General features: G+C 43.3%; 1 protein-coding gene across 1 annotated transcript in view; it reads left to right on the top strand.

The window, feature by feature from the left end:
- palm1a (paralemmin 1a) overlaps positions 1-24318 on the top strand; it is a 68731-nt gene that overhangs the window by 12511 nt on the left and 31902 nt on the right. The gene's annotated exons all lie outside the window — the stretch shown is intronic.

Below are 24318 nucleotides of genomic sequence, written 5' to 3'. Positions count from 1 at the left end.
CCTCTCGTGTACTTTTGTATTTTTCGTATATATTTTAAAAATTTTTCTATCTCTTTTCGATTTTTAATTCGATTATACCTTCCGGTAACCTACCTCACCCAATGTGATACGGAATCGCTATTATTTTTTTAAACTTTGGAACACATTCTGGTACGTATACCCCATTCAAGAACCTCCAGTAGCTAACCAGCTAATCAGCCACAAGCTATTTAGTCATTTTTAGCCACTGCTAGCAGCTTTTACCTTCTGCACAGACACCAGCCCTGTTATTAGCCTGGATATTACTCACCAATTTACCAGCATCGGACTGTCTCTCCACAACAACGCAGGATTCCTGCCGTAATCCCTGAGCTACTACTTCTGATCCTCACAGCTAGCTTGCAGCTAGCGCCACTGCCACGAAGCTAGCACCAGTTAGCAAACAAAATTCTACAATACCTCTTTCGCCATCTGGCTTGGATTCTCTGTCGACACGGCGCCCCGCCGCACCACCACGTCTGGTCTGCCGACAAATACCCCATCCGCTGTGCCCTCAACCGGCCTCCGTCTGAGCAGACCTCCTCCGTCTGAGCAGACCACCCCCGGGCTACTAACTTTAAACGCCGCGTGCTAGCGTAGTGGCGGCTTCCCTGCTCCATCTACGGCTGCCCCCTGGACACTATGATCACTTGGCTACATAGCTGATGCCTGCTGGACTGTCCATTAATTCACGGTACTCCATTCTGTTTATTTGTGTTTTATCTGTCGGCTCTGTGTTTTAACTCAGGCTCTGTGTGTAGTTAATCCGACCCTCTCTGCCTAGTCATCGCCATTTTACCTGCTGTTGCTGTGTTAGCTGACTAGCTGCTGTTATCTCACCTGTTGTTTTAGCTAGCTCTCCCAATCAAGACCTGCAATTACTTTATGCCTTACTGTATGTCTCTCTCAAATATCAATATGCCTTGTATACTGTTGTTCAGGCTAGTTATCATTGTTTTGGTTTGCAATGGAACCCGTAGTTCCACTCCCCGTACCTCTGATACCTCCTTTGTCCCACCTCCCACACATGCGGTGACCTCACCCATTGTGACCAGCATGTCCAGAGATACAACCTGTCTTATCATCACCCAGTGCCTGGGCTTGCCTCCGCTGTACCCGTGCCCCACCATACCCCTGTCTGCACATTATGCCCAGAATCTGGAGACCCGTGTGGCTCAGTTGGTAGAGCATGGCGCTTGCAACGCCAGGGTTGTGGGTTCGTTTCCCACGGGGGGCCAGTACAAAAAAGTATGAATGTATGTACTTGTAAGTCGCTCTGGATAAGAGCGTCTGTTAAATGTAAATGTAAATCTATTCTACCACGCCCATAAATCTGCTCCTTTTATTCCTTGTCCCCAACGCTCTAGGCAACCAGTTTTGATAGCCTTTAGCCGCACCCTCATCCTACTACTCCTCTGTTCTTCGGGTGATGTGGAGGTAAACCCAGGCCCTGCATGTCCCCAGGCACCCTCATTTGTTGACTTCTGTGATAGAAAAAGCCTTGGTCTCATGCATGTCAACATCAGAAGCCTCCTCCCTAAGTTTGTCTTACTCACCGCTTTAGCACACTCTGCCAACCCTGATGTCCTTGCCGTGTCTGAATCCTGGCTTAGGAAGGCCACCAAAAATTCTGAGATTTCCATACCCAACTATAACACTTTCCGTCAAGATAGAACTGCCAAAGGGGGAGGAGTTGCAATCTACTGCAGAGATAGCCTGCAAAGTTCTGTCATACTTTCCAGGTCTATGCCCAAACAGTTCGAACTTCTAATTTTAAAAATTAATCTCTCCAGAAATAAGTCTCTCACAGTTGCCGCCTGCTACCGACCCCCCTCAGCTCCCAGCTGTGCCCTGGACACCATCTGTGAATTGATCGCCCCCCATCTAGCTTCAGAGTTTGTTCTGTTAGGTGACCTAAACTGGGATATGCTTAACACCCCGGCAGTCCTACAATCTAAGCTAGATGCCCTCAATCTCACACAAATCATCAAGGAACCCACCAGGTACAACCCTAAATCCGTAAACATGGGCACCCTAATAGACATTATCCTGACCAACTTGCCCTCCAAATACACCTCTGCTGTCTTCAATCAAGATCTCAGCGATCACTGCCTCATTGCCTGTATCCGCTACGGATCCGCGGTCAAACAACCACCCCTCATCACTGTCAAACGCTCCCTAAAACACTTCTGCGAGCAGGCCTTTCTAATCGACCTGGCCCGGGTACCCTGGAAGGATATTGACCTCATCCCGTCAGTTGAGGATGCCTGGTCATTCTTTAAAAGTTACTTCCTCACCATCTTAGACAAGCATGCTCCGTTCAAAAAATGCAGAACTAAGAACAGATATAGCCCTTGGTTCACTCCAGACCTGACTGCCCTCGACCAGCACAAAAACATCCTGTGGCGAACTGCAATAGCATCGAAGAGTCCCCGCGATATGCAACTGTTCAGGGAAGTCAGGAACCAATACACGCAGTCAGTCAGGAAAGCAAAGGCCAGCTTTTTCAAGCAGAAATTTGCATCCTGTAGCTCTAACTCCAAAAAGTTCTGGGATACTGTAAAGTCCATGGAGAACAAGAGCACCTCCTCCCAGCTGCCCACTGCACTGAGGCTAGGTAACACGGTCACCACCGATAAATCCGGGATAATCGAAAACTTCAACAAGCATTTCTCAACGGCTGGCCATGCCTTCCTCCTGGCGACTCCAACCTTGGCCAACAGCTCCGCCCCCCCCCCGCTGCTACTCGCCCAAGCCTCCCCAGCTTCTCCTTTACCCAAATCCAGATAGCAGATGTTCTGAAAGAGCTGCAAAACCTGGACCCATACAAATCAGCTGGGCTTGACCATCTGGACCCCCTATTTCTGAAACTGTCCGCCGCCATTGTCGCACCCCCTATTACCAGCCTGTTCAACCTCTCCTTCGTATCATCTGAGATCCCCAAGGATTGGAAAGCTGCCGCGGTCATCCCCCTCTTCAAAGGGGGAGACACCCTGGACCCAAACTGTTACAGACCTATATCCATCCTGCCCTGCCTATCTAAGGTCTTCGAAAGCCAAGTCAACAAACAGATCACTGACCATCTCGAATCCCACCGTACCTTCTCCGCTGTGCAATCCGGTTTCCGAGCCGGTCACGGGTGCACCTCAGCCACGCTCAAGGTACTAAACGATATCATAACCGCCATCGATAAAAGACAGTACTGTGCAGCCGTCTTCATCGACCTGGCCAAGGCTTTCGACTCTGTCAATCACCATATTCTTATCGGCAGACTCAGTAGCCTCGGTTTTTCTAATGACTGCCTTGCCTGGTTCACCAACTACTTTACAGACAGAGTTCAGTGTGTCAAATCGGAGGGCATGTTGTCCGGTCCTCTGGCAGTCTCTATGGGGGTACCACAGGGTTCAATTCTCGGGCCGACTCTTTTCTCTGTATATATCAATGATGTTGCTCTTGCTGCGGGCGATTCCCTGATCCACCTCTACGCAGACGACACCATTCTGTATACTTCTGGCCCTTCCTTGGACACTGTGCTATCTAACCTCCAAATGAGCTTCAATGCCATACAACACTCCTTTCGTGGCCTCCAACTGCTCTTAAACGCTAGTAAAACCAAATGCATGCTTTTCAACCGTTCGCTGCCTGCACCCGCACGCCCGACTAGCATCACCACCCTGGACGGTTCCGACCTAGAATATGTGGACATCTATAAGTACCTAGGTGTCTGGCTAGACTGCAAACTCTCCTTCCAGACTCATATCAAACATCTCCAATCCAAAATCAAATCTAGAGTTGGCTTTCTATTTCGCAACAAAGCCTCCTTCACTCACGCCGCCAAACTTACCCTAGTAAAACTGACTATCCTACCGATCCTCGACTTCGGCGATGTCATCTACAAAATAGCTTCCAATACTCTACTCAGCAAACTGGATGCAGTTTATCACAGTGCCATCCGTTTTGTTACTAAAGCACCTTATACGACCCACCACTGCGACCTGTATGCCCTAGTCGGCTGGCCCTCGCTACATGTTCGTCGTCAGACCCACTGGCTCCAGGTCATCTACAAGGCTATGCTAGGTAAAGTGCCGCCTTACCTCAGTTCACTGGTCACGATGGCTACACCCACCCGTAGCACGCGCTCCAGCAGGTGTATCTCACTGATCATCCCTAAAGCCAAAACCTAATTTGGCCGCCTTTCCTTCCAGTTCTCTGCTGCCTGCGACTGGAACGAATTGCAAAAATCTCTGAAGTTGGAGACTTTTATCTCCCTCAACAACTTTAAACATCTGCTATCTGAGCAGCTAACCGATCGCTGCAGCTGTACATAGTCCATCGGTATATAGCCCACCCAATTTACCTACCTCACCCCCATACTGTTTTTATTTATTTACTTTTCTGCTCTTTTGCACACCAGTATCTCTACTTGCACATGATCATCTGATGATTTATCACTCCAGTGTTAATCTGCTAAATTGTAATTATTCGATTTATTGCCTACCTCCTCATGCCTTTTGCACACATTGTATATAGATTCTCTTTTTTTCTACCATGTTATTGACTTGTTTATTGTTTACTCCATGTGTAACTCTGTGTTGTTGTCTGTTCACACTGCTATGCTTTATCTTGGCCATGTCGCAGTTGCAAATGAGAACTTGTTCTCAACTAGCCTACCTGGTTAAATAAAGGTGAAAAAAAAAAAAAAACATAGATAGATCATAGATACATAGCTGCATATCTGGTACATAGATAGATAATAGATACATAGCTGCATATCCGGTACATAGATAGATAATAGATACATAGCTGCATATCCGGTACATATATAGATAATAGATACATAGCTGCATATCTGGTACATAGATAGATAATAGATACATAGCTGCATATCTGGTACATAGATAGATAATAGATACATAGCTGCATATCTGGTACATAGATAGATAATAGATACATAGCTGCATATCCGGTACATAGATAGATAATAGATACATAGCTGCATATCCGGTACATATATAGATAATAGATACATAGCTGCATATCTGGTACATAGATAGATAATAGATACATAGCTGCATATCTGGTACATAGATAGATAATAGATAGATAATAATAATAATAGATCTACAAAATAGCTTCCAATACTCTACTCAGCAAACTGGATGCAGTTATCCATGTCATTATCCAACTTTTGAAGGGATGGTACATAGATAGATAATAGATACATAGCTGCATATCTGGTACATAGATAGATAATAGATACATAGCTGCATATCTGGTACATAGATAGATAATAGATACATAGCTGCATATCTGGTACATAGATAGATAATAGATACATAGCTGCATATCTGGTACATAGATAGATAATAGATACATAGCTGCATATCTGGTACATAGATAGATAATAGATACATAGCTGAATATCTGGTACATAGATAGATAATAGATACATAGCTGCATATCCGGTACATAGATAGATCATAGATACATAGCTGCATATCTGGTACATAGATAGATAATAGATACATAGCTGCATATCTGGTACATAGATAGATCATAGATACATAGCTACATATCTGGTACATAGATAGATCATAGATACATAGCTGCATATCTGGTACATAGATAGATAATAGATACATAGCTGCATATCTGGTACATAGATAGATAATAGATACATAGCTGCATATCTGGTACATAGATAGATCATAGACACATAGCTGAATATCTGGTACATAGATAGATAATAGACACATAGCTGCATATCTGGTACATAGATAGATCATAGATACATAGCTGCATATCTGGTACATAGATAGATCATAGATACATAGCTGCATATCTGGTACATAGATAGATCATAGATACATAGCTGCATATCTGGTACATAGATAGATAATAGACACATAGCTGCATATCTGGTACATAGATAGATAATAGATACATAGCTGTAATACATGTGTAGTAGCCGTACAAAGCTACTAAACAGGCCTCACTAGCCTTTTAATTATGTTTTTTAACAAATAGTGGTAAACATGTTTCAACATACTGTGCAACATACTTTGTACTTTTGCTTCAACTGGTTTTCACTGGTAACAACTCCAAGGGTTCGGTTGATTTTGTGTTGCTGTTTGTGTTTTCCCAGCACAGCAACTAGTTCCCCCCAGATCATTTTTTTTCGCAGGGGAGGTCTCCATAGAAACGATGCATTCTTTCAGTCGGCTGGACAGTTTTGTTTAGAGTCCTTTGAATTACAGCTTTACAGAAACACACAACAAAGAGATATTGATCTCAGCTAGTGCTTTATGTGGCCGACACCTCAGGAGGAAGGTATGGCCTCTGAAAACAGAGATAGACTGTGTCAACTAACAAGGCATTGATACATTTATATCTACATTCAATTATTCAATTAAAGTGCAGCTATTGGTTGTTTCTTGTTTGTCTCCACCATAAATGTCATTATCCAACTTTTGAAGGGATGGTTCAGCTTTTATCATGATTGGAAAAAACCTGAGCCATCTTTACTTGAACATTATACAATATGATGCTAATGAGATTTACTTACACATTTGGTGCAGAAGCAACAATAATACCCAAGTTCAAGAATTTGTCTGACTGGAATATCACTTATGTCAGTTTGACTTGGAGATCTTTGAGACTCCATTTCTCTCATGAGACTTCAGATAGAAGTAAGCGTTCTATAAATTATTTGAGAACAGTATCTCTCTCATTGAACACTTGCAAGGGCGATTTGTGAGTGAGGGTGAGTTGAGTGTTTTTTGTCTGGTCGCTAAAAACAGTTTGCCTATTGTGACAGTCTGACATGATCATTGGCCTGTTTTGAGGAAGCATCTTTGTCACTCCTGCTTTCTGGTAATTCATGTCACTTTGAGTGTACGGTGCTTTGTGAAGGGCATGATTTTCTTAGGGCCCCTTTGGTCTCCCAATCAGGCGTTCGCTGTTAACCAAACACAATTTATCTTATTAAATCTGTTATACTCCCATTCTTACTTCCACTCCTAGTCAGGGCTGCTTTGCGCCAGGGTAACGTAATGGCACGGCAGGAGCCACAGACTCCCATTGGAACTCCTGCAGGCAAGGTCACATTGCTTCTTTGCGGCTCACCCCCCCCCTGAATGCTCTTCTAAATCATGACTAAGGGACATAGTGGGCCGTGCCCCATGTAAGGCCTCAGCGCTAGACTTAAATACCAAAGCCCATGAGATTAGTGGTAGATATATCGTTTCTCATTGTTTGCTCGTCGCACGGTCAACTGAGCAGACTGAATACGGACATGGAATGGCCTTTGTCATGTCGTTTTAAGCACCATTTCATTCAACCCTAAAGAAATGTTGGGACAGCCTCCTCGGTACGTTTAGTGTAAGATGACAACAATGATACAAATAGAATGGTGGAAGTGATTAAAGGTCTATTCACTTTCAGCCCTCGTTGCTCCGTGAAAGATCATGGGGACTGGATTCAGTCATCTTGCATTCCTGCTAAATAAGACATTATCTGAGGGACAAAAAGCAGTGAAAAGTGTCATATGAGCTGTTCCTCTGGGGCGCAAAGCCTGAGCAATATTCATGAAAAGAGATGTTTGTCTTAAGACGTTGGACATTACTTCCATGGCCATGGAAATGTACAAAGCAGCCTAGTTAGGCAAAGTGTAATGATGAACAATAGCCTTGGTTAGTTTAATCCAAGTCTTGAGGAAATACATTATTGCATTTTTTTGTACACATTTTAAGTTTAGATTCGGTCAATTTTGTATGTCTACTGTATTAGTGTCTTACTGTGAAGTCATTGTCTATTAATACTTCATAGCCTACTGAATATGTTTACATATAGACACATTTTGTGTCAATTCCCAAATTATATGAATGTCATGTGGTGGTATTTTCATTGCTTTGTCAGATTACGATTACAACAATATGCATAATTAATCTGAGGATGTCTATGTGCTATTTATGTGACCATATGATGATGGTTGATATGCATGTGTTTAGTATGTAGTGTGGATTTGTGCCCTTCTTGTTGCTATATCTGTCAAATGTTCATCTATTTTATCATACGGTACACGTTGGAGTATTCTATTTTTGTTATATTCATTAATTCACATGACATTTCAATGTATTGTCACACTCAGATGGCTGTTTCCTGTGTGTTTCTCACTAATGTATGTGGCTGCAAATGGACTTTTAGTGCCTACTCTCTAATGGCTCACAGTGTCTCACCCCATCCTGTTGTCCAAACAGGATGAGACCAAGGAAACCCACACCGTAAGTAAGGAAACATCGATCGCCAAACTTTGAGATTAAACAACAAGCAGAAGAGAAACTCTTCCTAAACAAACAATTGTAACTATTTCTAGACTAAAGCATTCAAGAGCATTTTGGAATGGTAAGAATATGATTTAGAAATACACAATAGTAAAACATCAAATATTGTGACAACCGGGACTGATTTGGGAGTGTAGGAATTTCAAAGCATCCCTTTCTGTTTTACAAAAGGCACCGTGTAATCTGCTCATAGCCAGGCTGCAGATTCATCCATCAGCAAAAGTTTTGAGATATTGTATCTGTATTTTCCCCTCCTTGGTCTTTATGCTAAAAGGTTAAGATAATCATCTCTGAGCCCTGAACTTGTCAGCAGTGACATTTCCTCATGGTTTTATTGCACTGGGATTATTTATCTGTGTGGACCTTATCAGGGCACGCCCCATTAGCCTGGTGAGGGTTTGAGTCAGAGTTGGAGCCTCCATTGTCCAGGGGAGACAGTGGTCGGGCTAGGGGAGGAAGGCAGGCCAGCAGGGTTGCAAAATTCTGGATACTTTCCCAAAGTTCCCTGTTTTTTTCAGAAATCCAAGCTGAATGATTCCCAGTTGAAGTATTATTTTCCAGTTCATTCACTCTTGATTTTCGGGAATCCTCAAACTGGGATCTTATGAAAAACCTTGGAAGTTTCAAGAATTTTGCAAGCCTAGTGTCACACAGCCAGGAGTGGTGGGTGCGGAGTCAAGCGCAGAGAGCAGAGGATAATGGGGGAAACCGAACTTTATTGCGGTATCTAAAATAAACGCCCAAAACAACAGCCGATAATCAAAAGTGTCCAACCCAAAACTGGGCACAAACAGACAGGGAACACAACACGCAACAAACCTCGACTAACAGAAAACAAGCCCGCACAAAAGCAGGCGGGCCTAACAGGCTTAAATAGTCCTGAACCAAAACTCAAACACGAAACTGGTGCAACCAATAAGACATAACAAACAGAAAAGGAAAAGGGGATCGGTGGCAGCTAGTAGACCGGCGACGCCGCCCGCCGCCCGAACAGGCAGGGGAGCCACCTTCGGTGGGAGTCGTGACACCTAGCCTACACTCTTAGAAAAAAAGATTCCAATCGGGTTTTTTGTCTGTCCCCTTTTTGGTTCCAGAGAGAACCCTTTTTGGTTCCATATAGAACCCTCTGTGGAAAGGCTCCTACATGGAACCCAAAAGGGTTCTCCTATGGGAACAGCGGAAGAACCCTTTTAGGTTCTAGACAGCACCTTTTTTCTAAGTGTAGGGTACAGAGTGCACAGACAGTGGCAGCCACAACACCGTGACACACCTTCCCCATGAGTCTAGTAAATGTTGTTACATCACCGTCTGTCTCGGTTTCTCTTCTTTCATCGTTGTTGTTGTTAGGTTTTGAAATCAGCAAGGGCACCATAATGGCTTACCATATTTCCAATAGCTGAACTATGATTGTGTAGGACCAGATAAGCTGTAATAAGTCAAAAGGACACTAAAATGTGCTAAATTACCAACCCAAATAAAGAGTAGATTTATGAGTATTCAGTGCAAGTACTCCACCCTATTCTCAGCAGGGCAGGAAATGTCTTGAGACTAGTGGTGGTCTGACTCCATGCCCCTCCCTTCTTTTGCTGCTTGTAGAGGGTGTTGGAGGATTTCTATCCCCAGTGTTGTGTTTGGGGATAGAAAAAACCCCAAGCTCTTCTTTTTTATTGGTTCGTTGTCGGTCTGCATGATGTGACCCCACCCAGTCTGTCACTGTGTCTGTGTCCCACACTCCATGTGATGAGGGACAGGATGCCCGTTGGCCTCGATCGCATTACACTGCAGACTAGCACTCTGGACGAATCAGGCTCTTTAGAGCTGCCCTTTGCCGACTCTGCAGAATCATTCCTGTCATTGCGAGGGACAGTGGTGTCGAACATGAAGCCTCAAAGCTGTTCTTTGTTATCTACATGTTTTGTTTTGCTTTTTGGGCTTGACATCATCGGTAAGACATAATCAGCCCTGCTTTGACAACAGAACGTCTGGCCAATGAAGTGTACACTCAGAAAAAATGTGCTAAGTACAACCATATAGACTTCTTCGGTTTGTTCTACCTAGAAGCCTCTATGACGGGTTCTGCCTAAAACCCTCTGAAGGGTTCTACCAAGAACCCTTTTGTCCTCTAAAGCAGTGCTTCTCAACTGGTTTTGGCTCGGGACCCAAATTGAACCAGGTTGTCTCAGTCGCGACCGAATATTCGCATCCTGAAAAATAATCGGCGAAATACAATCTTGAAAACTATTTTTAATGCTGTATTCATATTAAATGTAGCAATTATATAACAAGGGAACAATATTCACACCACTTTCATTGTCAATAAGAACATTTTGCCCATATTCTTGACGAAGAATGTTAATACCTCACTGTTTTGAGATGACAAAATCAACCAAAATAGGTGTGCTAATAGCTCTATATTTTTCTCTGAGATTAAATTATAAAAATATTTAAGTTCATTATCATTTCTACACACTTTCTACCTGGTTTAAGTCATTTAAGTTCAGACTGGAGTATTTCTTTGTAATTGTTTTACTCAGACACCTGCGACCCAACAGTTCGCTGCTCTGAAGGTTCTTCCTAGAACCCTCTATGAACGGCTCTACCGACAACACTTTTATATTTTTTAAGGGGTTTCCTAGAACCTTCTATGAATGGTTCTCCTGGCACCCACCAAACCCAGATTCGTCCATCAGACTGCCAGATAGTGAAGTGTGATTCATCACTCCAGACAACTCGTTTCCAGTGCTCCAGAGTCCAATGGTGGTGAGCTTTACGCCACTCCAGCCGACGCTTGGCATTGCACATGGTGAACTTAGGCTTATGTGCGGCTGCTCGGCCATGGAAACCCACTTCATGAAGCTCCCGAATAATAGTTATTATGCTGAGGTTGCTTCCAGAGGCATTTGGAACTCGGTAGTGAGTGTTGCAACCGAGGACAGAGGATTTTTACACGCTACGCGCTTCAGCACTCAGCGGTCCCGTTCTGTGAGCTTGTTTGGCCTACCACTTCGCGGCTGAGCCGTTGTTGCTCCTAAAATTCAGTTCCCTTTGCTGTTTCGTAGGCAAGCACTATGGTCTTGTAGTGTAAACATTTTTGGGGGGCATCTTTATATCAAGTGCAAGGTGCTGTGTGGTCTTAGTAGCAGGCTAACAAGCGACAGCAGCAATCTAAATGATTCGACTGAACCATGCGAGGAGAAGTGTTCAGGTGAAATTATGAAGCTAAGCGTGTGGATACAGCTTCGCTCTATCCAATCAGAGCAGCAGGATCAACGTACAGCCCGCCCTTCTCTATACAGACAGGCAAACTAGCCAGTTGAGTTATTTAGACCATGTAGCACCTCGCACTTGATTGAAAGATGCACACTGGCACCAGAAAATGTAAATTTTTCAGATCAGGGATAATAACAGAAAATACTGGGATCATAATCGTATTACGACAATTGACCATATGCGTTACGATACTCGTTTTGTTTGAATACCCGGCACACTCCTGGGCGTGGTTTGTAGTGTTTTTCTCCTTACAGAGTAAAAATGTCACAATCACACTCAACTCTGGTTATTAACACCAACACTGGGGTTATTTTACACCACTTAGTGTTAATTTTACATCTGAATCAACATTAGAAATGTTGCACTGAAAATCAACGCTCGGTAAAACTGGCTAATTTGCTGTGTACCATACAATACACAGCTGGTTCACTCATACTCCCTTCTCTTCTCCTACCCTCTGCTCAATAAAATCACAGAAAATACTCATTTGAAAGATGGAAATCATGACAAAGATATCAACTATGTCAGTGCTGTATAAGTACAATTATTAAAGGAATAGCAGATACCAAATATTCCCATATACAGTTGAAGTCGGAAGTTTACATACACTTAGGTTGGAGTCATTAAAACTCGTTTTTCAACCACTCAACAAAATTCTTGTTTTAGTTTTGGCAAGTCGGTGAGGACATCTACTTCGTGCATGACACAAGTAATTTTTCCAGCAATTGTTTACAGACAGATTATTTCACTGTATCACAATTCCAGTGGATCAGAAGTTTACATACACTAAGTTGACTGTGACTTTAAACAGCTTGTAAAATTCCAGAAAATTATGTCATGGCTTTAAAAGCTTCTGATATTCTAATTGACATCATTTGAGTCATTTGGAGGTGTACCTGTGGATGTATTTCAAGGCATACCTTCAAACTCAGTGCCTCTTTGCTTGACATCATGGAAAAATCTAAATAAATCGGCTAAGACCTCAGAAAAACAATTATAGACCTTGGGAGCAATTTCCAAACGCCTGAAGGTACCACATTCACCTGTACAAACAATAGTATGCAAGTATAATCACCATGGGACCACGCAGCCGTCATACCGCTCAGGAAGGAGACGCCTTCTGTCTCCTAGAGATGAACGTACTTTGGTGCGAAAAGTGCAAATCAATCCCAGAACAACAGCAAAGGACCTTGTGAAGATGCTGGAGGAAACAGATACAAAAGTATCTATATCCACAGTAAAACGAGTCCTATGTCGACATAACCTGAAAGGCCACTCAGCAAGAAAGAAGCCACTGCTCCAAAACCGCCATAAAAAAGCCAGACTACGGTTTGCAATTCCACATGGGGACAAAGATCGTACTTTTTGGAGAAATGTCCTCTGGTCTGATCAAACAAAAATAGAACTTTTTGCCATAATGACCATCGTTATGTTTGGAGGATAAAGGGGGAGGCTTGCAAGCCGAAGAACACTACTATCTGTTCTGCCTGCGGTTATGGAACCCCTACCTGTCCCAGACCTGCTGTTTTCAACTCTTAATGATCGGCTATGAAAAGCCAACTGACATTTATTCCTGATTATTATTTGACCATGCTTGTCACTTATGAACATTTTGAACATCTTGGCCATGTTCTGTTATAATCTCCACCCGGCACAGCCAGAAGAGGACTGGCCACCCCTCATAGCCTGGTTCCTCTCTAGGTTTCTTCCTAGGTTTTGGCCTTTCTAGGGAGTTTTTCCTAGCCACCGTGCTTCTACACCTGCATTGCTTGCTGTTTGGGGTTTTAGGCTGGGTTTCTGTACAGCACTTCGAGATAGTAGCTGATGTACGAAGGGCTATATAAAATTAACTTGATTTGATTTGATTTGAACACCATCCCAACCGTGAAGCACGGGGGTGGCAGTATCATGTTGTGGGGGTGCTTTGCTGCAGGAGGGACATTATGTGGATATATTGAAGCAACATCTCAAGACATCAGTCAGGAAGATAAAGCTTGGTTGCAAATGGGTCTTCCAAATGGACAATGACCCCAAGCATACTTCCAAAGTTGTGGCAAAATGTCTTAAGGACAACAAAGTCAAGGTATTTGAGTGGCCATCACAAAGCCCTGACCTCAATCCTATAGAACATTTTTTGGCAGTACTTTAAGTGTGTGCGAGCATGGAGGCCTACAAACCTGACTCAGTTACACCAGCTCTGTCAGGAGGAATGGGCCAAAATTCACCCAACTTATTGTGGGAAGCTTGAGGAAGGCGTCACAAAACGTTTGACCCAATTTAAACAATTTAAAGGCAATGCTACCAAATACTAATTAAGTGTCTGTAAACTTCTGACCCACTGGGAATGTGATGAAAGAAATAAAAGCTGAAATAAATCTCTATTATTCTGACATTTCACATTCTTAAAATAAAGTGGTGATCCTAACTGACTTAAGACAGGGAATTTTTACTAGGATTAAATGTCAGGATTTGTGAAAAACTGAGTTTAAATGTATTTGGCTAAGGTGTATGTAAATTTCTGACTTAAACTGTACATGTAGCTACAGTTTAAAACATTCTCACACCTATCTTTTAAAACTTATCTGATTACCCGAACTCCTGATGTTAAAGTTTGAACAATGAGGTAAACACTAATGCTTAGTCACTCAAAAAAAATATTTTAAAAAGTACAATAAAAAGCTTATTCAGATTCAAAAGGGTTCCAAAGAATCCTTCTTACCTTCCAAAGAATCGTCAAATAACCCTTTCTTCCAAAAAAGGTTATTTGGACATTTAAGGTTCTAGGTTGAACGATTTGTCTTACAAAGAACCCTTGTTATCCAAAAAGGGTTCTTAGATGAAAATGGTTCTTGGTAGAACCCTATCCCTCCGCAAAGAAGCCTTTTGGAACCCTTTTTTTAAGAGTGTATGGCCTAGAAGTGAAGAGCATGAAATGACCTACAGATGTAGGATCTTATGCAGGAAATGTAAAACATGTAGTGTATTTGAGGTTTTAAAAGGCTTGATTTTCCCTTACATTTTTTTTCTTTCAATCCCTACAAAAATGTCCATTAATTATAATCCACATAATAATAAAAATGACCTGTTGCTGCAGGATTGTTTTTCTGCTGTAGCAAACAGCGTCAAATTAAGATCCTACATCTGTAACAGTGGTAACAGGAGGAGAGTAAAATAAGCTGGCCCATCTAGACATTCTCTCCGCCTGAGAGGAAAAACATCTGCTGCAGTTCATTTGTGTGTCTGATGTCATTTTTTGGGGAATACAGAATAGATGTCTCAGATTCCATATTCTCAATGAGCTATTTTTTTTATAAGTAAAGATATATTGTGTCAGAGGAATGGTGATCAGTGTGAAATGGGCTCAATTCAAAAGCGACAAAGGAAATGTCAAAAGGAAAAATAATTATAGTTATTCCATCTCTGAATTCAGATAAAAGTGGAAAATAGTAGCAGGCTTCATGGCTAGATCACTGTGTATTATTACATTGCTAGTGAGCCTGGGTTCCTCTGAACTAATTCTACATTTACTCTAACAGTTACTTCATCTTTCTGTCATATTTTGTTGAGGGAACTGTTTGGTTTATGCGTTGGTTTCCGAATTGTTATTATGACGCAGTCAGAATAAGCACCAAGCTCACTCCAAATCCCCTGACCACACTAATTTCCCCATTTCCTTTGAAACTTTTACCTGCCTAATCTAATCAAGCTGAGCTGACATATTTCACATACTTTTTTTAGTTTCCCGCACTCAGAACTGTGTCATTGTCCTTGCCCTCACCAAGACTAGACTCGAGTACATCCTACTTAGTGTGGCATCACTGATTCCGAGAGAAATTGGAATCCTTGAAAAGCCTGCAGTTTTCCCAAGGAGTAGAATTCCGGGATGTGCAATGCATCCTGGAATGCCAAACTTCCAGGGGCAAGAGAGGAGATGGCATGGAGGATGATAGCATTGGCCTAAGCATAAACAATAATAATACAACAACACACAGGCAACACTACCGCACTTGCTCTTTCTATGACATTGACTGACCAGGTGAATCCAGGTGAAAGCTATGATCCCTTATTGATGTTACCTGTTAAATCTACTTCAGTCAGTTTAGATGAAGTGGAGGAGACAGATTTAATAAAGAAGGATTTTTAAGCCCTGAGACAAATGAGACATGGATTGTGTATGTGTGCCATTCAGAGGGTGAATGGGAAAGACAAAATATTTAAGTGCCTTTAAACGGGGTATGGTAGTAGGTGTAAGGCGAGTGTGTCAAGAACTGCAACGCTGCTGGGTTTTTCACCCTCAACAGTTTCTTGTGTATATCAATGGTCCACCACCCAAAGGTCATGCAGACAACTTGACACAACTGTGGGAGGCATTGGAGTCAACATGGGCCAACATCCCTGTGAAACGCTTTTGACAACTTGTAGAGTCCCTGCCCTGACGAAGTAGTACTGCTAGGTTTGACATAGTCAAGTGTAACAAATATATATATATATTATAAAGCACTGTACAAATGATACATTTGTGACATCAATATTTAAAAATATATTACAAAAATGAATCAACACAGTAATATGAGATCTGTGTGTAAAACATGTACATTACTCACACACACACACACACACACACACACACACACACACACACACACACACACACACACACACACACACACACACACACACACACACACAAGCACACACACACAGACACAGACACAGACACAGACACACAGAAACACACACCACCTCCTATCTTATACCAGAGCTGTGTGTTGGGCTAGACCCATTTGATCACCCAGCTCACTGTTCAAACCCTCAGAGTCCTCTCTGACCACCAGGTCACAGCACACCTCAGATTCACTTCCAATGAAATGTTCAACAAAAAAATATAAATATTTAAATGAAATAAAAATGTGTAATAAAAAGGGCATGGTGTGCCAGTTTATGGTTAGTATTCATGAGTGAAGTGGGCCAGTACTCTGCAATACTCCCAGGCATTAGAGCCCAATGTGTTGATGCTGGAAGTCTTAACATTCGCACCGAGATTTACCACGGCTATTTTGTCTGGCCCCATATTGATACATTTATTATCCTATCTCTAATGACAAAAAGCTTCAAGGGCTAATATTGTGCAGCGTAACAATTTACGCATTTATGAAATATTTATAAGGGGCCATTTTTCATGATTACGACGCAGTTTCTGTGGAAGGGGAACAATCTCTTCTTTGAGGCCTGACCAAACCCTCCTGCCGTTGTTTGTGCTTCATTAAAATGCACACGTGACAGTGAGAGAATTAGCTTGGGAATGCTCCGGGACGTATGATCTTCATTTTGGACAATCCCGAACATTCAAAGCATGCACTGACTCAGTACTGCAGCTGAAAAAACTAAACAAAATCCTGGCTAGATTGTTAATTTGCAGAATAGATTCACTACTGCTCTTTGACCCACTAGTAACCCTCTGAATGTTTCTGCACAGATTGATTAGTTCATCTCCTGATTTTGCCACTCAAACAGCTTCCATCAAACCTCTGAGCATAGCCTGTACAGATTGGTGGATAGCTTATACGTATTGGTAGATAGCCTTTACTTATTGGTAGATAGCCTTTACTTATTGGTAGATAGCCTTTACCTATTGGTGAATAGCCTTTACTTATTGGTAGATAGCCTTTGCTTATTGGTGAATAGCCTTTGCTTATTGGTAGATAGCCTTTACTTATTGGTAGATAGCCTTTACTTATTGGTAGATAGCCTTTACTTATTGGTAGATAGCCTTTACTTATTGGTAGATAGCCTTTACTTATTGGTGAATAGCCTTTACTTATTGGTGAATAGCCTTTACTTATTGGTAGATAGCCTTTACTTATTGGTAGATAGCCTTTACTTATTGGTAGATAGCCTTTACTTATTGGTAGATAGCCTTTGCTTATTGGTGGATAGCCTTTACTTATTGGTAGATAGCCTGTACAGATTGGTGGATAGCTTATACTTATTGGTGAATAGCCTTTACTTATTGGTAGATAGCCTTTACTTATTGGTAGATAGCCTTTACTTATTGGTAGATAGCCTTTACTTATTGGTAGATAGCCTTTACTTTTTGGTGGATAGCCTTTACTTATTGGTAGATAGCCTTTACTTATTGGTAGATAACCTTTGCTTATTGGTGAATAGCCTTTACTTATTGGTAGATAGCCTTTACTTATTGGTAGATAGCCTTTACTTATTGGTAAATAGCCTTTACTTATTGGTGGATAGCCTTTACTTATTGGTAGATAGCCTTTACTTATTGGTAGATAGCCTTTGCTTATTGGTGAATAGCCTTTACTTATTGGTAGATAACCTTTACTTATTGGTGGATAGCCTTTACTTATTGGTAGATAGCCTTTACTTATTGGTGAATAGCCATTACTTATTGGTGGATATCAAATCAAATTTCATTAGTCACATGCGCCGAATACAACAGGTGTAGACCTTAGAGTGAAATGCTTACTTACGAGCCCCTAACCAACAGTGCAGTTTAAAAAAAATACGGATAAGAATAATAGAAAAAATAACAAGTAGTTAAAGAGCAACAGTAAAAAATAATATATACAGGGGGGTGCCGGTACAGAGTCAATGTACAGGGGCACCGGTTATTTGAGGTAGTATATACATGTAGGTAGAGTTGAGGGGGGGGGGGGGGGGGGGGGGGGGCAATGCAAATAGTCTGGGGGTAGCCATTTGACTAGATGTTCAGGAGTCTTATGGCTCGGGGGTAGAAGCTGTTTAGAAGCCTCTTGGACCTAGACTTGGCGCTCCGGTACCGCTTGCTGTGCAGTAGCAGAGAGAACAGTCTATGACTAGGGTGGCTGGAGTCTTTGACAATTTTTATGGCCTTCCTCTGACACCGCCTGGTATAGAGGTCCTGGATGGCAGGAAGCTTGGCCCCAGTGATGTACTGGGCCGTTCGCACTACCCTCTGTAGTGCCTTGCGGTCAGAGTCTGAGCAGTTGCCATATCAGACAGTGATGCAACCAGTCAGGATGCTCTCGATGGTGCAGCTGTAGAACCTTTTGAGGATCTGAGGACCCATGCCAAATATTTTCAGTCTCCTGAGGGGGAACAGGTTTTGTCGTGCCCGCTTCACGACTGTCTTTTTGTGCTTGGATCATGTTAGTTTGTTGGTGATGTGGACACCAAGGAACTTGAAGCTCTCAACCTGCTCCACTGCAGCCCCGTCGATGAGAATGGGGGCGTGCTCGGTCCTCCTTTTCCTGCAGTCCACAATCATCTCCTTTGTCTTGATCACGTTGAGGGAGAGGTTGTTGTCCTGGCACCACACGGCCAGGTCTCTGACCTCCTCTCTATATGCTGTCTCATTGTTGTCGGTGATCAGGCCTACCACTGTTATGTCATCGGCAAATTTAATGATGGTGATGGAGTCGTGCCTGGCCATGCAGCCATGAGTGAACAGGGAGTACAGGAGGGGACTGAGCACGCACCCCTGAGGGGCCCCTGTGTTGAGGATCAGCGTGGCGGATATGTTGTTACCTTCCCTTACCACCTGGGGTGGCTAGTCAGGAAGTCCAGGATCCAGTTGCAGAGGGAGGTGTTTAGTCCCAGGGTCCTTAGCTTAGTGATGAGCCTTGAGGGGCACTATGATGTTCAACGGTGCGCTGTAGTCAATGAATAGCATTTTCACATAGGTGTTCCTTTTGTCCAGGTGGGAAAGGGCAGTGTGGAGTGCAATAGAGACTGCATCATCTGTGGATCTGTTTGGGCGGTGTGCAAATTGGAGTGGATCTAGGGTTTCTGGGATGATGGTGTTGATATGAGCCATGACCAGCCTTTCAAAACACTTCATGGCTACAGACATGAGTGCTACGGGTCGATAGCCATTTAGGCAGGTTACCTTAGTGTTATTGGGCACAGGCACTATGGTGGTCTGCTTAAAACATGTTGGTATAACAGACTCGGACAGGGAGACGTTGAAAATGTCAGTGAAGACACTTGCCAGTTGGTCAGCGCATGCTCGCAGTACATGTCCTGGTAATCCGCCTGGCCCTGCAGCCTTGTGAATGTTGACCTGTCTAAAGGTCTTTCTCACATTGGCTGTGGAGAGTGTGATCACACAGTCTTCCGGTACAGCTGGTGCTCTCATGCGTGTTTCAGTGTTATTTGCCTCAAAGCGAGCATAGAAGTAGTTTAGCTCGTCTGGTAGGCTGGTGTCACTGGGCAGCTCTCGGCTGTGCTTCCCTTTGGGGTCTGTAATGGTTTGCAAGCCCTGCCACATCCGACGAGCGTCGGAGCGGTGTAGTACGACTCAATCTTAGTCCTGTATTGATGCTTTGCCTGTTTGATGGTTCGTCGGCGGGCATAGCGGGATTTCTTATAAGCTTCCGGGTTAGAGTCCCACTCCTTGAAAACGGATGCTGCCTGTAATCCATGGCTTCTGGTTGGGGTATGTATGTACGGTCACTGTGGGGATGACATCATTGATGCACTTATTGATGAAGCCAATGACAGATGTGGTGTACTCCTCAGTGCCATTGGAGGAATCCTGGAACATATTCCAGTCTGTGCTAGCAAAGCAGTCCTGTAGCTTAGCATCTGCTTCATCTGACCACTTTTTTATTGATCTAGTAACTGGTGTTTCCTGCTTTAATTTTTGCTTGTAAGCAGTAATCAGGAGGATGGAATTATGGTCAGATTTGCCAAATGGAGGGCGAGGGAGAGCTTTGTATGAGTCTCTGTGTATGGAGTGTAGGTGGTCCAGAGTTATTTTCCCTCTGGTTGCACATTTAACATGCTGATAGAAATGTAATAAAACTGATTTTAAAGTTCCCGGCTATTAGGAGTGCCGCCTCTGGGTGAGTGTTTTCTTGTTTGCTTATGGCGGAATACAGCTCATTCAATGCTCATTCACTGCTTAGTGCCAGCCTCTGACTGTGGTGTTATGTAAACAGCTACAAAGAATACAGATGAAAACTCTCTAGGTAGATAGTGTGGTCTACAGCTTATCATGAGAAACTCTACCTCAGGTGAGCAATAGCTTGAGACTTCCTTAGATATCGTGCACCAGCTGTTGTTTACAAAAATACAAAAATGTCCTGTCCTGTCCTGTCCCGCTGTTCTATCCTGCCGGTACATCATATAACCAGCCAGCTTTATGTTGATGTTGTCGTCGTTCAGCCATAAGCAGAAGATGTTACAGTTTTTAATGTCCCATTGGTAGTTTAATCTTTTCGTAACTCGTCGATTTTATTGTCCAAAGATTGCACATTTGCTAGCAGAATTGAGGGAAGTGGGGGTTTATTAGATCGCCTTCGAATTCTCAGCAGGCAGCCCGCTCTCCGGCCTCTCTTTCTCGGCCTCCTCTTCACGCAGATCACGGGGCTCGGAGCCTGTTCCCGAGGGAGCCGTATATCCTCTGCCTCGGGCTCGTCAGAGTCGTGAAAGAAGAAAAAGGATTCTGCTAGTCCTTGGTGAGTAATTGCAGTCCTGATGTCTAGAAGTTATTTTCGGTCATAAGAAACGGTAGCGGCAACATCATGTACAAAATTTGTAAAAAAATAAGTTACGAACAAAAAAACACAATCGGTTGGGGGCACATAAAATGTCTGCCTTCTGCTCCGGCGCCATTTAGATAGCATTTACTTATTGGTGGATAGCCTTTACTTATTGGTAGATAGCCTTTACTTATACAGATTTGGATTTGGCCTAGCTGTGGCTGGGGCTGAGGCATAAAGCATGTGTCGCTGTGTATGCTAGCATCGTCTATGCAGTGTCCTAGAGGGTGCTATAGGTAGCATTCAGATTAGTCAGCAGCGATGGTGGCCAGCACATGGCTTTGTCCTGCCCTGTCCCTCTCTCTCCGACCTGTCAGCCAAAAGCTGCTGACTGGGCACACAGCAGCAAGCAGGCATTTCCCCCAGACAATAGCCCATACATGATGCAGCTCTGCTGAATTCTGCATACTCGGACCCAGCAGTCACAGCCACACATAGCATTAGCATTAGCCTAGCATAGCATTGAAGATGAGCCACGTTAATAGCATTCTGCGTGCGAGACATAGTGTCTACGCGAATGAAAATGTCTGGTAGACATGGTCCTAGGCTGAGTTCTGCTGTTTCACCTTGAGGCCCTAGTTGTGAATTATAACCACCGGTCTCCACTTTCTCTGCTTACCCCCTCAGCTTCTCACACCATTCTCCACTGTAAGCCAAGCAGCCAAATATATTTCACTTAGGAGCCCCGAAAAAACGCATGATATTTTTACAGGTGGTGTGTGTTATATAGGGGGGGGGGGTCCTGGGGGATGGGAAACACATGTTGGGGTGGCAGGGGTTGTTGGGGCCGGCGGGGTAGGGCTGTAGCGCAGGCCAGGCATTCCTGTGTTCCCTCATGGCATGCCGTGTGTCTCATCTTTCAAACGGGGCTATCAGAGGGGGGCCGTTCCCGACCAGCACACTCCCAGTCTGGGATGGAATGGTACAAGGGGTGCTGGTAGTGGTGGTGGTGTCTGGGTGGGATGCATACCTCTCCTCTCCCTCTCTTCTCCCATCGGAGCATGCTCTGATACAGAGCTCTGAGGCTTTTCAGACGGGCTGTCTGTCTTGTGACCTTCCAGGAGACGTGCGGTCAGTCATTACGCCGTGTGAGGCATTGTAAGTGCACATGAAGAGTCACTGTCCCTGTTGTAGAGAGAGAGAGAGACACTGTCCCTGTTGTAGAGAGAGAGAGAGACACTGTCCCTGTTGTAGAGAGAGAGAGAGTCACTGTCCCTGTTGTAGAGAGAGAGAGACACTGTGTGCAGCTTGATGCCATATTTTGGTATTGGAAGTCTATCCGTTTTTCGGGGGGATTTTGCAACCTGCCTGTGGAGAAAGCGAGGGGAAACATTGGCAGCCTTGCATCCTGCGTTCTCGCTGGATGCTCTCTCTCTCTTGACACTGTTCCCCTGCAGGCTCCTCCAGGAAAGAATTCATACATTTTCACCCTCCCCCTAAAAAAAAAACTAGCGTGAAAAAATCTGATATTGAGCCAGCTTGAGCCTCAGTTTGTCTCTTGCCCTATTTCACGCTCAACTTGTCTTACTGTTATTTATCTAATTATGTCATTACGGTGTCGGACATCTTGGCTAGCACACGAAACCCAGAGTGACAATGCATTGCTACTGTTGTCGATTGTTCTTTTAGACGAGGGTTCTTGAGTAGTGCACTCACTCAACTTGGTCCTTGCCTATTCTACTAAACTACCACTAAGCTACTGGCCATTGCTGCTTGAGGCTAGATTGTCCTTTTGTTATACATTCTCTGGGGTTGAAAGGTCAAGGAGAGGCTGTCCTTCTGGCATTCTTACACAGACCTATCAGAGATGAGAACTGGAGCGTAGAGACAAGGGCTGCTGCACAGTAGGCATGGCAGATCAATCCTCTGGAACCTGGAGGAGCCAAATGAATCCAGGGCCAAACTCAAACTGGCCAGAGAGAGGACCAATCCTGACTAGCTCTGATGAAATGGCCCTGGTGTGATATAAACACTGTATGGTTTGGCAATCTTTAACAATTGTTCTGATGTAAGGGTAGACTTGGCCACCATTAATTTGAGTTTAGTTACAAATATAATGCGTATAAGGATTCAAATGTGTCTAATAACACAAACTGCAAACCTGACAACAGTTGTAGCCTACTTACACTGTAATTACACTATACCTATCTACATATGTAGCTACAGTACCAGGTAAATACTGTACGTAGGTTTTTTGGGCACTTCATGTAAAGTGGGACCATATGACATTCACTGTGTGTTAATGTGTTTTATTGTGTTTGACTGTGTGAATATGTGGCCGCACATTTTTGTGGCCTGAATATCTGGAATCAATTAGCCAGGCATGCGCTTGAGAAACATTGTCAACAATAGGCCTGCAGCATATTATCGCCCGACATCAATATTTTCTTTGTTCAATGACCCTTGTTACAATTTCTATCTTCCTGTTTCATAAGATAAATGGAATTACCTCGTGTGGTGATTGGTGACTGTTCACGTGCACCCTTATTTCCCCACAAAGATATCAAAATGAGAAAGTGTGAGGTGGACGTTCTACAGAATTATCCCTGGTATCTATTTTATAAGTCAATACTTTCTTTAAGGTGTTGGTCATATATTTTCTGTTTTTCTTAAGTCAAAGAACTTGTGTGGGTTGTGATAAGTCGTGCTGTTGCCAATGAATCAGCGATTTGTGTGGTCGTCATTTTTTGGGCTTCATTCCACCTATTGAGTCCTCTGCACGAGGTGATACTTTCTTTGCTACAGTATTTGTAATGATGTGAACTAATTGAACGGACCTAATTCAGCTATAGTCCAGCAATTAACCATACACATACACTATTGCATATACAGTATGACTAGGAGTTTATCCAGGAAAGAATGTGTGTAGGAAAGCTGATCTGCACATGCTCTGAATTCCTCAGGTATGAAAGCATACATATGTTTCCTCTTTAGTAAAATGCTTGACAGGCAGGAATTAGATATTACAACTGTCAATGGGACGGGAGGATGAAATCCAGATTTCTCTCTCTCTCTCTTTCTCACTCGCTCTCTCTGTGTATGTGTGTGTGCGCGCGTTTCAAGTTTCACATTTTATTCGTCACGTGCAGTGAAAAAAAGAATATATCCCAAATACCTCCTCCCTATCCTTTCTGCAGTGTGTG

The sequence above is a fragment of the Salvelinus namaycush genome, chromosome 10 (assembly GCF_016432855.1).
Source record: "Salvelinus namaycush isolate Seneca chromosome 10, SaNama_1.0, whole genome shotgun sequence".
NCBI classification, from domain to species: Eukaryota; Metazoa; Chordata; class Actinopteri; order Salmoniformes; family Salmonidae; genus Salvelinus; species Salvelinus namaycush.
The sequence above is the reverse complement of the archived record's forward strand: the minus strand, read 5'-3'. Positions and strand labels throughout refer to the sequence as shown.